Below are 14,863 nucleotides of genomic sequence, written 5' to 3' on the forward strand. Positions count from 1 at the left end.
ATATATATACACATACACATATAATTAAATATATACACACACATACACATATAATTAAATATACACACACACATATATAATTAAATATATACACACACATATATATAATTAAATATACACACACATATATATAATTAAATATACACACACACATATATATAATTAAATATACACACACACACATATATATAATTAAATATACACACACACACATATATATAATTAAATATATACACACACACATAAATATGCATATATATACACACACATAATTAAATATGTATATATACACACATGCAAATAAAATTAAATATATATACACATACACACACATAATTAAATATATATACACACACATAATTAAATATATATACACACACACACAATTTAATATATATACACACACACAATTTAATATATATACACACACATAATTAAACATATATACACACACATAATTAAACATATATACACACACATAATTAAACATATATACACACACATAATTAAATATATATATATATATATACACACACACACACGTATATAATTAAATATATATATACAAACATACACATATATATATTTCTGTTTTCTTATAACATATACCAATCCTTATTTAAGAAGCTCAATGAAATTACAGAGCAATATAGTGAATATATATATATATATATATATATGACTCATTATATATCTATAATATACGAAAACTAAATTTTAGTTACTAAACCTCTTTTTCACAAGACATTCTTTCCTACAGGTTTAGACCACACAAAATAACATGCTGAAATATATTTGGTGTTAGGACTGAGTTATATCTAAAGAAACAAACATTAAAATTTGGTAATTAGCCATAATTTGCAATTTATTCATCTACTAGGTTTCTCTTACTCTTGACTATAACTCTCATCGTTTCTCATTCTATTTTGTTTGCACCCCCCTTGTTTTATGCAATACCTGTCTCCGTTTATTGACAATCAAAGGTGATACACAAACATAAACAAATAAAAAAGTTGCATAATCATTACTTTTGCCAACATAATTGCTTTTGTTTTTTTACTAAAATACAGGTGGGAAATTGGTTAACAAAAAACTATTTTGGTTTACTTACCTCATTAATATTTAATAGAAGCAATTTAAGTTTGTTTTTTTTGTACAAAGGAGTCAGCACTTATCAAGGCCTGGAGGCCACCCGAGGATAAGATTAATGAGTGTACAGTAATCAATGGGACAATATCATAGTAATTGTCAATAGTAGAAATTTGGTAAATTCGATTATTTAAAGGGATGGCTCATTAAGAACTTGTTTATGTTGGACTTGAAGACGACCACATTGTAAGCTGGAAAGTAGGAAAACAGGCGTGTAGTTCTAAGAAAGAAGCTTTGTTCATAGAATCTAGGTTTAGGTTTAGACACAGATAAAGAGTGCGGGAAATTATTGATAGTGGGTTCAGCTAGACAAGTGTTTTTCATGAAAGTTTGGCAAGGGAGGGGGGACCATAGATTGGAGCTCAGACGAGCATTTGCCATGAAAATAATGATAAAGCAGAAACAGGCTTACAACGTCTCTTCTGTGGGAAAGAGGTTGCAGGGAAGAGAAAAGAGCACCCCCTACGAGGCTACAAAGTCTATTTTGAACTCTGTCAAGGCAGAATAATAACTTCTAGCAGCTCCTGCCTAGATGTGGCAACAGTACTCCATCCTTGGATGTCAGTGAGATATCTACTGGATCGATAGAAGGACCCCTCCCCCATTTTTCCAGCCGCCTTGGCAACGGATTTCATATACATGTTTCAGATCAGGAGTAACGGTCAGACACAGAAGATTGTCAAAACATGGAGCCTTCTCAAGACAAGAGCCATTCATTTCAATTGATGTCAGACGTGGATCAAAGCATTGATGATGTAAAGATAGAAGTTTGGTTTTAGATGCATTAAAATTAACCAGCCACCTCTTGCTGTAAATATTAGTTTGGAGCAAAGTAGCCATTTCCTTTAGTGACAAGAAGATCTGTTAATATAAAATGTGATTAAAGAGAATGGGTACTTTGTTCAGAATCGATACTTACGACAAATATAAGTTGCTTACTTTTCATTAAAAATTTATTTAGCGCAAATAGGTCACAAATAAGCAGATAAAAAAAGATAAAAGAATTTTTTAACACTAATTTTCTCGACTGCATTTCCTTTAAAATAATTGAAGTCGTCAATAGCAATGATTACTAAAGATTGGGATAGTCGATTATAAAAAAGGGGGGGGGGAGATATCATGACAGGTAGTGAAATTATTTAATCCAGAGAGATAGCGATAAAAATAGAGATGGATAAAGCGATTCATTTTTAAATTGTCTTTACTTGCCTCCCCACGAGGGCAGAGTTAGACACAATGTGGGGAAGATCCAGTTCCTCCAAAAAGGGCACTCTGTATAGGAAGAAAAATAAAAATTGTCTCAGTCATGAAGGATTTCTCCTCCACTGACCGAGGACAGAAAAGGTGAAGTATTTTATCAGAACAGATACAACACTTTGCTCCTAATGTTTATCAAGACATTTATCTGATTGAAAATTCACTTTTTTTATTATTCAAAAGAATTTAGCCCAAGCTCAACTAGTGATCCAACGGGTTATATTGTTTTTAAATGGACACCTGTCTCTCGTCTCTCTCTCTCTATATATATATAACTACTTAATTCACTCACATAAAATTAATATACGAAAGTATAAATTTATGCGTAAACTTTAAGTATTTACTTCAACACGTAGGTAGAACTACTTAGTAATTTATAAAATATATATGGCGATTAAGCTACACTGAATATTCCGTGTTTTATCCACTCTAGGACTCTTCAGGCTTATGCGCAGAATATTCAGTGTAGGTTAATCGTCATATATATATATATATATATATATATATATATATATATATATATATATATATATATATATATATAAAGGGTATTGACTGTACTGTTCAAGTATAAGGTGGTTTGTGCTGAAAGATAGCTTAAAAGTAAGACAATTTTTTGAGGCTGAAACTTTTTTTTTTTTTTTTGTAAAAAGTCTAATATTTCTTTTGTAATATATCGAATATAATTTGTTCGCTTGCATTGAATTCAGCATTAACTATTGCCGGTCTACCTGTGTTTTCTAAAAAAAAAAAAAAAAAAAAAAAAAAATATTTTAATTATTATTCAAGTGTAGAACTTATAACAACAACGTTTTTGACGGAGAAATCATAAAAAGTCAACGCAGACGTTGTACACGTTTTTATGGGGTTTTATGATCTAATTAATGTAACTTTTTTACCGTTTAGAATTAATAACTTCATATATATATGAGAGAGAGAGAGAAGGGAGAGAGAGAGAGAGAAGGGGGAGACAGAGATAATGGTTATTCGTGAACCTTTCAGCTTTAAAATGGCTGCCACTGAAACACAATTGCATGGGGAGCTCTGCCCTGCCCCCTCTCTATATTAAAAATGACCTTGTGTCACATTTTGCTTTCGTGGGGAAGCAAATAAATACAATTAACCAAATTAGTTCTAACTTTATAACAATTTGTTTAAATCCATAATCCAATAATTTAGGTTATTTTTGGCATTAGTAATCTAACCAAATCGTTATAAAACTAGAATTTCGTTAAGATAATTCCTACTAATGCAGAATACAAACATGAGTTAAAAAAAAAATTTAATAAGATTTTCAAGTTAAATTACAATTTTTACTATATCTGTTGTTTATTAATTTGTTAGGTGAAAGCACAGAATAGTTACAAAAACAAAACAAAAAAACACCCTCCTCAAGTTTAGAATGACTTTCTAAATAGCGTTATTATTTCAGCACGGTCCGTATTCTACATAACTACCAGATAATATTTTAATGGTGGCTATCTTAAAGTTGAAATGTTCAAGATAACCTTAATAAATAACAAAATGCAACAGAAACGCATGCCACACACACACACACATTATATATATATATATATATATATATATATATATATATATATATATACATACATATACACGCATACACGTTTTTGTAATGTATAATGTTTGGATGTGATCTTAAATCTGTATAAAAAAAAAAAAAACATTCATTGAATGCCGGAGATGAATGAATAAACCAAAACATCTTTTCATCACGGAATTTATTTTCATTGTCTAATTTCATTATTTTTTTTCAACTTATTAATGGAGTATTATTTAAGGTTTCAGTTTGAATATTTAAAATCAAATCAACATTGCATATGGAATATCGAATCATAACAGTGTAATATTAGGTCATTACACACACAACAAATCAGGAAATTAAATGTGTATATTATTTTGTTGGAATATAAGCAAATAAGTAATATATATATATATATATATATATATATATATATCAGAATCAATCAAGAACGAACTTCGTCGTTTTTTTAACAATAAAAACAAAATTAATAACTACATCAAAGATTTGTATATTTAAAAAAACATTTATAAAGTTTCGAATATAACTTACGTTCTATAAGTTTCTATAAATAAGTTTTTTTTCTATCATCAAACGGATTTTTATTAACTTTTTCAGTTAACAAAAACTTTACAGTAGTAAAATCGAACCGTCAGACATCTTTACACATTACAAGCAATAAAAACTTATTTATATGTGTGTGTGTGTGTATGTTTATATACAAAAGAACTAAGTTCAAAGTACATTAAATATATATATATATATATATATATATATATATATATATATATATGTATACACACACACACTCTGGCGTATAAAAAAAACTGACAACTATTAATTTAGCAGGTACGCGACACGCGTATATTTAAGGTTTGCGTTTTATTTACTTCGATGACGGAAACAAAAACTTGAATTAATCTTGACTAAAAACCAACTTGATATTCGTAAACATTTTATAAAAAAAGGTAATATGAAAACAAAAAATAAATGAAAATAAGACGACATGCTTAAAAAGAAAACAAACTTGAGTTTAGGGTTTCAACTTCGACTCACGTCACATTGAAAAGTTCCAAAACTTTAAAAAATGAAATTTAAATATCATTTCATTTTTAATAGTTTGGAGTTTTGGAACTATTTTAACAATGAAATTATTATATAAAAACAGGATTATATTTTAGTTATAAAATTGTATTATCTAAGTGCAATGATAAAGAAAACAAATAATATCAACTTACCAAGGCAAATAAGTTGGCAAAAAATATTGTCTTGTTAACTCATTCCTCTCACCAGGTTGCGATTAAGAAAAAAAAAAAAAAATCTACATCAGTTTTCGACTTTTAGGAGTTGCAACTTCATTGGACGGCACATCCCTTTAATTTGATGGGTGAGGTTTGGGTAGGCAGGGTTTAAAACTCCTGCTGGGTACGTGAAGACACGATTTTACTGGATGGGGGAGTCGTGGTATAGTGGTTTTATTTCGTAAATAATAGTCGCTAAGCTCCAGAAATTAAAACAGACCAGTGTCAGTCACAACTAAAGACCAACTAACTAAACTCAAGGTATGATGTAAATATGTCTGAATGAAAATCGATACGAAAAATATATAAATGTTTATATCTTTTCTGTATTTATTTCCTATGTGTTGACGTGTAGGAATACAAAAAGTCTTTTGACCCCACCACAAAAAAAAAAAAACCAAAACAAAACAAGAATGTTTCTTTCAAGATATATATATATATATATATATATATATATATATATATATATATATATATATATATATATATATATTTATTTATTCAGTAGTTTATATAGATACACGAGATAAATCGGCTGACGAGAACTTGATATGGGGACCTAAAACGGTTCCCTCTTATCAGGTTTGAAACCGACGGTACCGATGGCTTATCTAAACTTCGGTAATTAAAATATATATCATGCTTTATTTTGTGAATGTTTCGCCTCATAGAGCACTCTGCTGGATTTTTTTTCCAAAACTAATGAAGAGTCAATGGTTATAAAAAAAAGTTTTTAAAGTCAAATGAAAGAATTATTTAAACTTAATTGACCGACAGGTTGTTCGAGTTAAAGATGAGGCATCCTACCGGATGACAAACATTCGCCCGCTTTATTATAGATTCCAACTGCGAGATCTTTTTAAGATTCTGACCTTCCTTTAAATGCAATTGTTTTAATCTCTCTTGCACTTGGTTCACCGGTGTTAATAATAATAATAATAATAATATACTTATTCATGTATTCACATAAAATGTTATATAAAGATATTTTATGTATCAATTTTCAGTATTTACTTCAATAGTGCTCAACACGTGAGTAGAGCTAAGTAGAAAGTTATGAAGAAATATATTTTATATTTTAGTCTGATACAAACACACACATAGGGGTAGGAATAACAAATTTTCAAAAAATTAAAAAAAAAAAAAAAAAAAAAAAGAGACAAGTGCTCAAGCTGAGCAAGCTCAATATCCCACAGGATTGGAGCTCTGCCTTACACAACACACACATAAAATGTATTATTTCATGTTTATATAGTCATATAAAAAAAACCAAGCATATATTTTTTCAAGTGTGCTCAATATGTAATTAGAGTAAATGAAAAACAAAGGTGAAAAAATTATGACGATGACAGAGTGAACATATCCAACATCGTCGTCAGATGTCACTAATGCTCATCAAACCCAGTGTAATGGCTAGCTCTGTTGGGGGAGTGTAACTGATTATATAAAGTGTAAAAATATACTTATGGCAAGTGAGCTAGACAGACAGTTTAAATTTCTACTACTACCAACATTTAGTGCGCAGAACATCGTCTAAATAAGTACTGAAACAAGACAATAGACATCTTATAAACCAAGTGTGTGTGTGTGTATATATATATATATACACAAATATACACACATATATACTTGTATGTATATATATATATATACACCCATATACATATAGATTACACGTACATATACATACGTACATATATATACATATAGATTACACACATACAATATATATATACACATATATGTATGTGACACATACACATATATGTATGTGACATACATATATGTGTATATATATATATACATATATAAATATGTATATATATACACATATTTATATATGTAAGTTAGTACTTATTGTTATCGTGCTGAAATAACATTATCATTTAGAAAGCCATTCTTAACATAAGGTGTTTTGCAATTATTCTTTACTTTCCCACAACAATTTAATAATAAAAGCGATATCATAAAACTTGAAAATACTATTTAAAAAAAATAGCACGGTAACATAAGTGCATAAGCACTATAAAGTTTTATATAAAGTTTTATGTTGGTCGTAATTGGTCGACGACGAGTATAAAAACGAAGATTCTCTGGGTTGTGTATTAATTTCACATACAATTCAGGGTGTTGAGTTTTTTTTTAAATTATTGTATAATAATAAAATAATGAAATAATAATATGTGCAAAAAAAGACAGTTGTATGCAGTAAATAAACTTTTTGTTTCACGGCCATAAAAAAACATGATTAAAAAAAGTTTAAATTAACTTTTTGTTTCGTTTGAAAAATAGCAAAAATAAAAATGCAAATTAAAATTATTTTACGGTTAAAAAACAAACGCTGACATGTTGGTTGGATGTTATGAATGTTGAAAAGAAAAAACAAAAAATCCTCATGCAACAACTGAGTCTTTGTAATAACGACTACATGAAACAATCGTCACTCAGACCCATGATTATATATATATTATATATATGTATGTGTGTGTGTATACATACACACACACACACACACATATATATATATATATATATATATACATACACACACATTTTAAAATAAAATAAAATAAAAATTATATTTTAAAAATAATATATATGCCGCTGCCGCTCAGCGGCATATATATTATTTTATTTTATTATTTTATTTTATTAATGCCGCTCCCCATTTAAGGGGGTACCAAATTGGTCAAAGGGAAAATTATTCCCAACTCGCATTTAGGTAAAAATGCAATTTCGTATGAGTAATTGAATTCATTAAAAAAGTATCGCTAACAAGAACAAATAAAAAAACACACACACACACACACATATATATATGTGTGTGTGTGTGTATATATATATATATATATACATAGAGAGAGAGAGAGATACACACACACACGTTTATTTATGTGTGTATATGTATGTATGTATATATATATATATATATATATATATATATATATTATAGGTATGTATATATATCGAAACTTATTGAAACATAACGGCTACATACCAAATTTATCAACTAGCAAGAAGTCTAGTAATATTCATGTGATGTAATTTTGTGTTACAGAATATATTTATATGAAATAAATAAAAATATTAAATTCCATATTAAAATAAGAATGGTCTGAAATAAAAAATATATATATATATATATATATACGAACCTTTTTCTTTTCCGTCTTATTCGTTAGAAAATCTGTGAAAAAGAAACGCGTGTTTTAAAAAGATTTTTTTTTGTTTCAAAAAGAAAAAAAAAAAACAGTCGACGCGGACATTTAAACAAATTATGCGTCCTCTTTCTCTAATTCACATTCGTTTGGGATTCATTTCTTCCTACTTCCTGGTCAGCACTTTCATCTCATTTGCGAAGTCGCTCAAACTCCAATAATAATAATAATAATAATAATAACACTTATCACATCGGACACAAAATTCTAGAGAAAGAGGAAAAAGGAATCGACAAGAGAGTGTGCGTGTCGATCGGGTGTCAAGTGATTTGCGGACATTAATATCAACTCGATTCGAAGAGCAATGCGCATGTGTGATATCAAGGCGATGCGCGTGCGCGCATGGAATGATCCCACCTCATGTCTTGCGTGTACACATACGCACACATACACACACACGCACACATACACGCCACACGCTCACATATACACACACATATACACACACGCCACACGCTCACATATACACACACACACATATACACGCGCACACCACATACGGTACTTCTCTCCATGAGGGTATGTGACACGAGATTAAAAGCTAGGAAATTGTGTCGGGTCCCAAGACGAGGGTCAGGGTCACTCTGGCCCCCCTGCAAAAAAATAAGTCGCCCACTCGGCATTGTCCTGTGAAGGCTCTTGTTTTAAACCGAAAGTCGAGAGGCAAGACCTTGGAGAGTGGACCTCCTGAAGGCTACCTAGAATATTTGTATCGGTCCGAAAATTGAAAGGCCATCGAAATAGCCCAGTTTCTATCGGACTAGTTGTCGGGGTTGAAATTTGGACAGGCGTACTACGAAGTACAAACACACACACACACACACACATACACACACACACACACACACACGAGCTTGCGCGTGCACACAGATATGCATACACACATACCCATATATATATTTAAATACAGTTTCACTCACGTATATATAAATAAAACTAATTATATATATATATATATATATATATATATATATATATACAAAGGAGTCACCATTTATCAAGGCCTGGAGGTCACTCGAGGATAAGAGTTAATGAGTGTATGGTAGTCAATCGAATGATATCATGGTAATCGTTAGTTGTGGACATTTGGTAAATTGGATTATTTAAAGGGATAGCTCATCAAGAATTTATTCACATTGAACTTGAAGACGGTCATATTGTAGCCAGTTAGAAAGCAGGCAAGCAGTTCCACAGGTGTGCAGTTCTAGGAAATAAGCTTTGTTTATGGAATCCACGTTTAGGTTTAGGAACAGATAAAGAGTTGGGGGGATTATTGATAGTGTTTGTTTTTTTTGTTTTTTTTACACAGTGATCACCACTTATCAAGGCCCGGAAGCCACTCAGGGATAAGGGTTATTGCAAGTATATTACGTTAGTGTGGAGATTTGATGAAGTGTTTACTTAAGGTTTCAGTTAGACGAGTGTTTTTTGTGAAAGTTTGGCAAGTATATATATATATATATATATATATATATATATATATATATATATATATATATATATATATATAATTCAAGGTTACTATTTTCGAGAGGTAAAGTAGTATGTAAAAACAAATAAAAAGTATATATATGTGTGTGTGTGTATGTGTGTGTGTGTGTGTGTGTGTGTGTGTGTGTGTGTGTGTGTGTGTGTGTATACGAAGTGTTTTTTTTTTCTTGAAATTGACAATTCTATTTTCTTTAACTGCAGATTTGGCAACTATCGATTCTAAATATGAAAAATTAACTTTTGGAATAAAGCACATATTTATATAATAAAAATATTTTTTTTCTGTGATTTATTTTAATATAAAGTTCGACCTTTTTTAATATAAATAAGTCGAAGTCTTGAAATCCTTTCAGATTACAGATTGTATAATGCTTTAAAATCAAAATCCATATAAATGTTAATATCAATATATATATATGTATATATAACAAATAAATGACAAAGTCCTATATTCCAAATTTCAAGACCTTGTCCATCTTACAATTTATATCTTTAAATACATTGTCATGCACATTTCTTGACAGCAAAATCATTAATTTAATTATTATATCAATCAATATATCAATATTCTGTTCTAAACTCGTCAGATGATAAAGGAATAAATTGTAAGATGGTCAACATCATGAAATTTGAAATGCAGACTTTTGTCATTTAATTATTATATGCTCTGTAATTACATTGAGCTTAATTAAAAGGTTGGTATGAATAAAAGAGGAAATTTAATTAAAAAAACATATTCCAACAGAAATATATCTATTTACATGTACCGCCCCCTTAAGTAAACATTTCAGCAAATCTCCTCACTAACGTAATGTACTTGCAATAACCCTTATCCCTGAGTGGCTTCCGGGCCTTGATAAGTGGTGATCACTGTAAAAAAAAAAAAAAAAAAAAAAAAAAAAAACATGTAATAAATAAATGACAAAAATCTATATTCCAATACAATTTATTCCTTTAATTTCATTGGCTTATACAATTTTTAACAGTAGCTGTTTCGTAGCATAAAATCATTCACTTAATTATCATATCAATCAGTGAATCTATTTTGCAACAATTAATCCATCAAAATGAAAATAAAATTCGTTTGGACATGATTAAAAATTCCGAAAAATTGAAAAAGAAGCTACAAAATCCTAATAGTTTGCTTACATTACACCATTTTTTCCAATTTTACTATTTATTCTTTTAATTTAGTTAACATTTACAGTTCTTGACAGTATCTGTTTCATAGTACATTCACTTAATTATCAATCAATGAATCTATTTTGCCCTTAACTCATCAGAAGACATAGCAACAATCAATCCAGCAAAAGGGAATAAAATGCGTTTGAGCATGATTAAAAAAATCCGGAAATTGAAAGAGAAGCTGCGAATACCTTATAGTTTGCTTAGATTGTGCCATTTTGACACATATACACATAATATATATATATATATATATATATATATATATATATATATATATATATATAAAATATATATATATATAAATATATATATATATATATATATATATATAAAATATATATATATACTATATATATTTATAAAATGTATATATAATATATATATATTTATAAGATATATATATATATATATTTATAAAATATAACATATATATATTTATAAAAAATATATAATATATATATATTTATAAAATATATATAATATATATATATATATATATAAGATTAATATATACATAAAATATATCTATGTATGTATAAAGTATATATATAAAATATATACATATAATATATACATACAAATATATATATATAATATATATATAATATATATATAATATATATATAATATAATGTATATATAATACAATATATATAACATATAATATAATATATATAAGATAATATATATAATATAAAATATATAATATAATATATATAACATATATAATATAATATATATATATAATATATATAATATAATATATATAATATAAAATATATAATAATATTTGATGTAATGTTTTGAATATAATAAACTAGTAATGATCAAATTTTCATTTCATTCGGACAAAACACTAAGAAACAGGGCCTAATTCAAGTTGGGGCTCGTTTTTTTTTGTTTTTTTTTAGTCACCCTGTATATATATATATATATATATATATATATATATATATATATATATATATATATATATGTGTACAGTTTGTGTGCAAAATCAAGACTTCAAGACCAGGTGTTGATGGGAACAAAAAGTTTTCATTTTACGTTACAATTCACGAACTCAGTATATTACATATAAGTCTATATATATATATATATATATATATATATATATATATATATATATATATATATATATCTGGTTTGAGCAATAATCTTATAGAAATCTCAAAGATCCGAGGGGTATGAATAATATCGGGCACAAGTGTATATATATATATATATATATATATATATATATATATATATATATATATATATATATATATATATATATATAAAAATCCTGTCATTGAAAATTTATTCAAATTTTCAAAAAAAAAAAAAAAAAAAAAAAAAAAAACATTATAAACCTGCAAGGAAGCTTTACAAAATTTTATTTATCCGACACGGAGTTCTAATAAACAAGAAAAACCTTATTCCATGGAGTTTCGAAGAGGGAAGAGCTTTGCAAACTATACAATAAATTTTATATGTTAATGCATTACACACACACACACACACACACACACACACACACACACACACACACACACACACACATAGAGAAATAAAAAGGAACAAACCGTATTATGTGTTCATCAACGTTTATTTCGAGACTTTCTCGGAAATAAAGACGAAACGTTGATGAACACACAATATCGTTTGTTCCTTTTTATTTCTCTATTTTGTCGGAATACTATTTCCATTATTTTCATCACACACATATATATATAAATTTTATAATTTTCACACATGCACACATACATATATCTAAATTTTCATATATATTTACACACGCACACATACACATATATTACTTGATTGAGCTTTCAAGCAAGTCGGTAATATGAATAAATATAAAAACATAATTTCACTTACTTTTGAAATGACCGTGTTAGACTACATCAATATACTTGATTGCTGTTCAAGCAGTCGGGTTTCGAATCTCACCTTGAAATGCTCGCCATGTCTTGCTACACTGAACTTCTGTGCTATGTCGAAATAGCTGTTGATGACCAATATATATATCTATATATATATATATATATATATATATATATATATATATATATATATATATATATATATATTATGCGAATCTTGCTTGCTTGTTATCTTAATGGATTGTTCCCTTTTTCCTGTCTCTCCACGAGGGCAACATATTCACTGTAAAATTAACACCCAAAGAAGTGTAACGTCATAAAAATTGAAAGGTATTTGCTAAATCAGTGTGACGTCATAAAGGTTGAATGTAGTTTTTTAATCTGTGGACATGCATATTGGTTTGAAAGCAGCAGCAGCAGTGACTTTCCCAACTCTGAACTATTACTGAATGTTTTTTTTTTTTTTTTTATTATTTATTATTTTATTTATTATTACATTTTCACCCCAAACAAGGCACATTGCCACTTTGGTGTAGGGGGCTACTATCAGGGGAAACATCTACTGGGGTACTATGTAGGGATTTGGGCAGCGAGATGTTGGTTCACGTTGCACTTGAACTTATGCATGTCAGTACAGTTGGGGAAGCAGTGACCTGGAATTGAATTCCAAAGTCTAGCAGTTCTGGGGAAGAAACTACTGGAGTAGAAAGATCTTTTACATCTAGGGATCTCTACAGTGTGGGGGTGGCATTTTGCAGCTTGTCAGGTCTGTCGAGGGTGTTTATGTCGTGGGGGCACAAGTGCTTACAGTTCATCAGAGCATTCACCATTATAATACTTGTAGAACAGGCAGAGGGATGCAACGTTTCGACGATGGGACAGAGGCTGAAGCTTAGATTCCAGTTTAGGGCCTATCAGATTTGCGACTCTCTTTTGAACCCTGTCAAGGAGCGAGAGACTAGTAGCTGATGCACCAGCCCAAATATGACAGCAATACTCCATACATGAGCGAATAGTGGCCTTGTAGAGGTACAGGATACTTTCGGGTGTTAGAAGTTTTCTAGCATGGTAGAGAGAGCCCACCTTCCTCGCAGCGGCCCTGGCAATGCTCTCGATGTAATTGTTCCAGCTCATGTTTCCTGTGAACGTTAGGCCAAGGAGCTTGAGAGACGTACTCTCAGATAAAGATTTTTAATCGCTCCAGACAAAGTATGAAACCACTTGATGTAAGGAACTAAAATAATACTGCATTAATGTCAAAAATTTGCCAACGATAAGTGTTAGACAGAATAGATTCTGACCCAGAAAACTGCAATTCTTTCCTCTTTGTCAGAAATATTGTTCATGGAATGTGAGAACTAAAGGACAAAATAACGAAAGCGAGAGTTATCCAACAATTTGGTGCAAGTCCAGAATTCAACCGAATTAATATATATATATATATATATATATATATATATATATATATGTATGTATATATATGTGACTACTTCATTTAATAACATAAATTAATATACGAAAGTATAAATTTATGTGTAAACATTAAGTATTTACTTCAACAGTGCTTAATACGTAGGTAGAGCTAGGTAGTAAGTTATAAAATAGGCCAGAACACTAGATCTCCACACTCCTCGCTAAAATAGCACACACAAAGGAAAAGGTGAACCGGAGGTCAACTGGGCCTTTGTCCTATAAGTGCCTGCTCATTGGCTGATTAGGAAGGGTGCAGTGGAACCTAGAAAGCTGTCTGGCTAACTAAAAATCAATAGAATATTTATATAAAAACGCAAGACAACCACAACTCCTCGCATAAGCCTGATGAATCTTAGCATGGATGAAACGTGGAAT

General features: G+C 29.2%; 1 protein-coding gene across 1 annotated transcript in view; it reads right to left on the bottom strand.

Annotated features, from left to right (window-relative positions):
- Positions 1 to 13,135, bottom strand: part of LOC145241969 (uncharacterized) — a gene marked incomplete at its 3' end in the record, with an annotated part of 88,094 nt that extends 74,959 nt beyond the window's left edge. The window contains 2 exon segments of the mRNA XM_080104837.1: positions 8,406 to 8,437; positions 13,011 to 13,135.
- Between the last annotated feature and the right edge of the window lie 1,728 nt (positions 13,136 to 14,863).

This window comes from Euprymna scolopes, chromosome 21, assembly GCF_053919585.1.
Source record: "Euprymna scolopes isolate OS-2025 chromosome 21, ASM5391958v1, whole genome shotgun sequence".
NCBI classification, from domain to species: Eukaryota; Metazoa; Mollusca; class Cephalopoda; order Sepiida; family Sepiolidae; genus Euprymna; species Euprymna scolopes.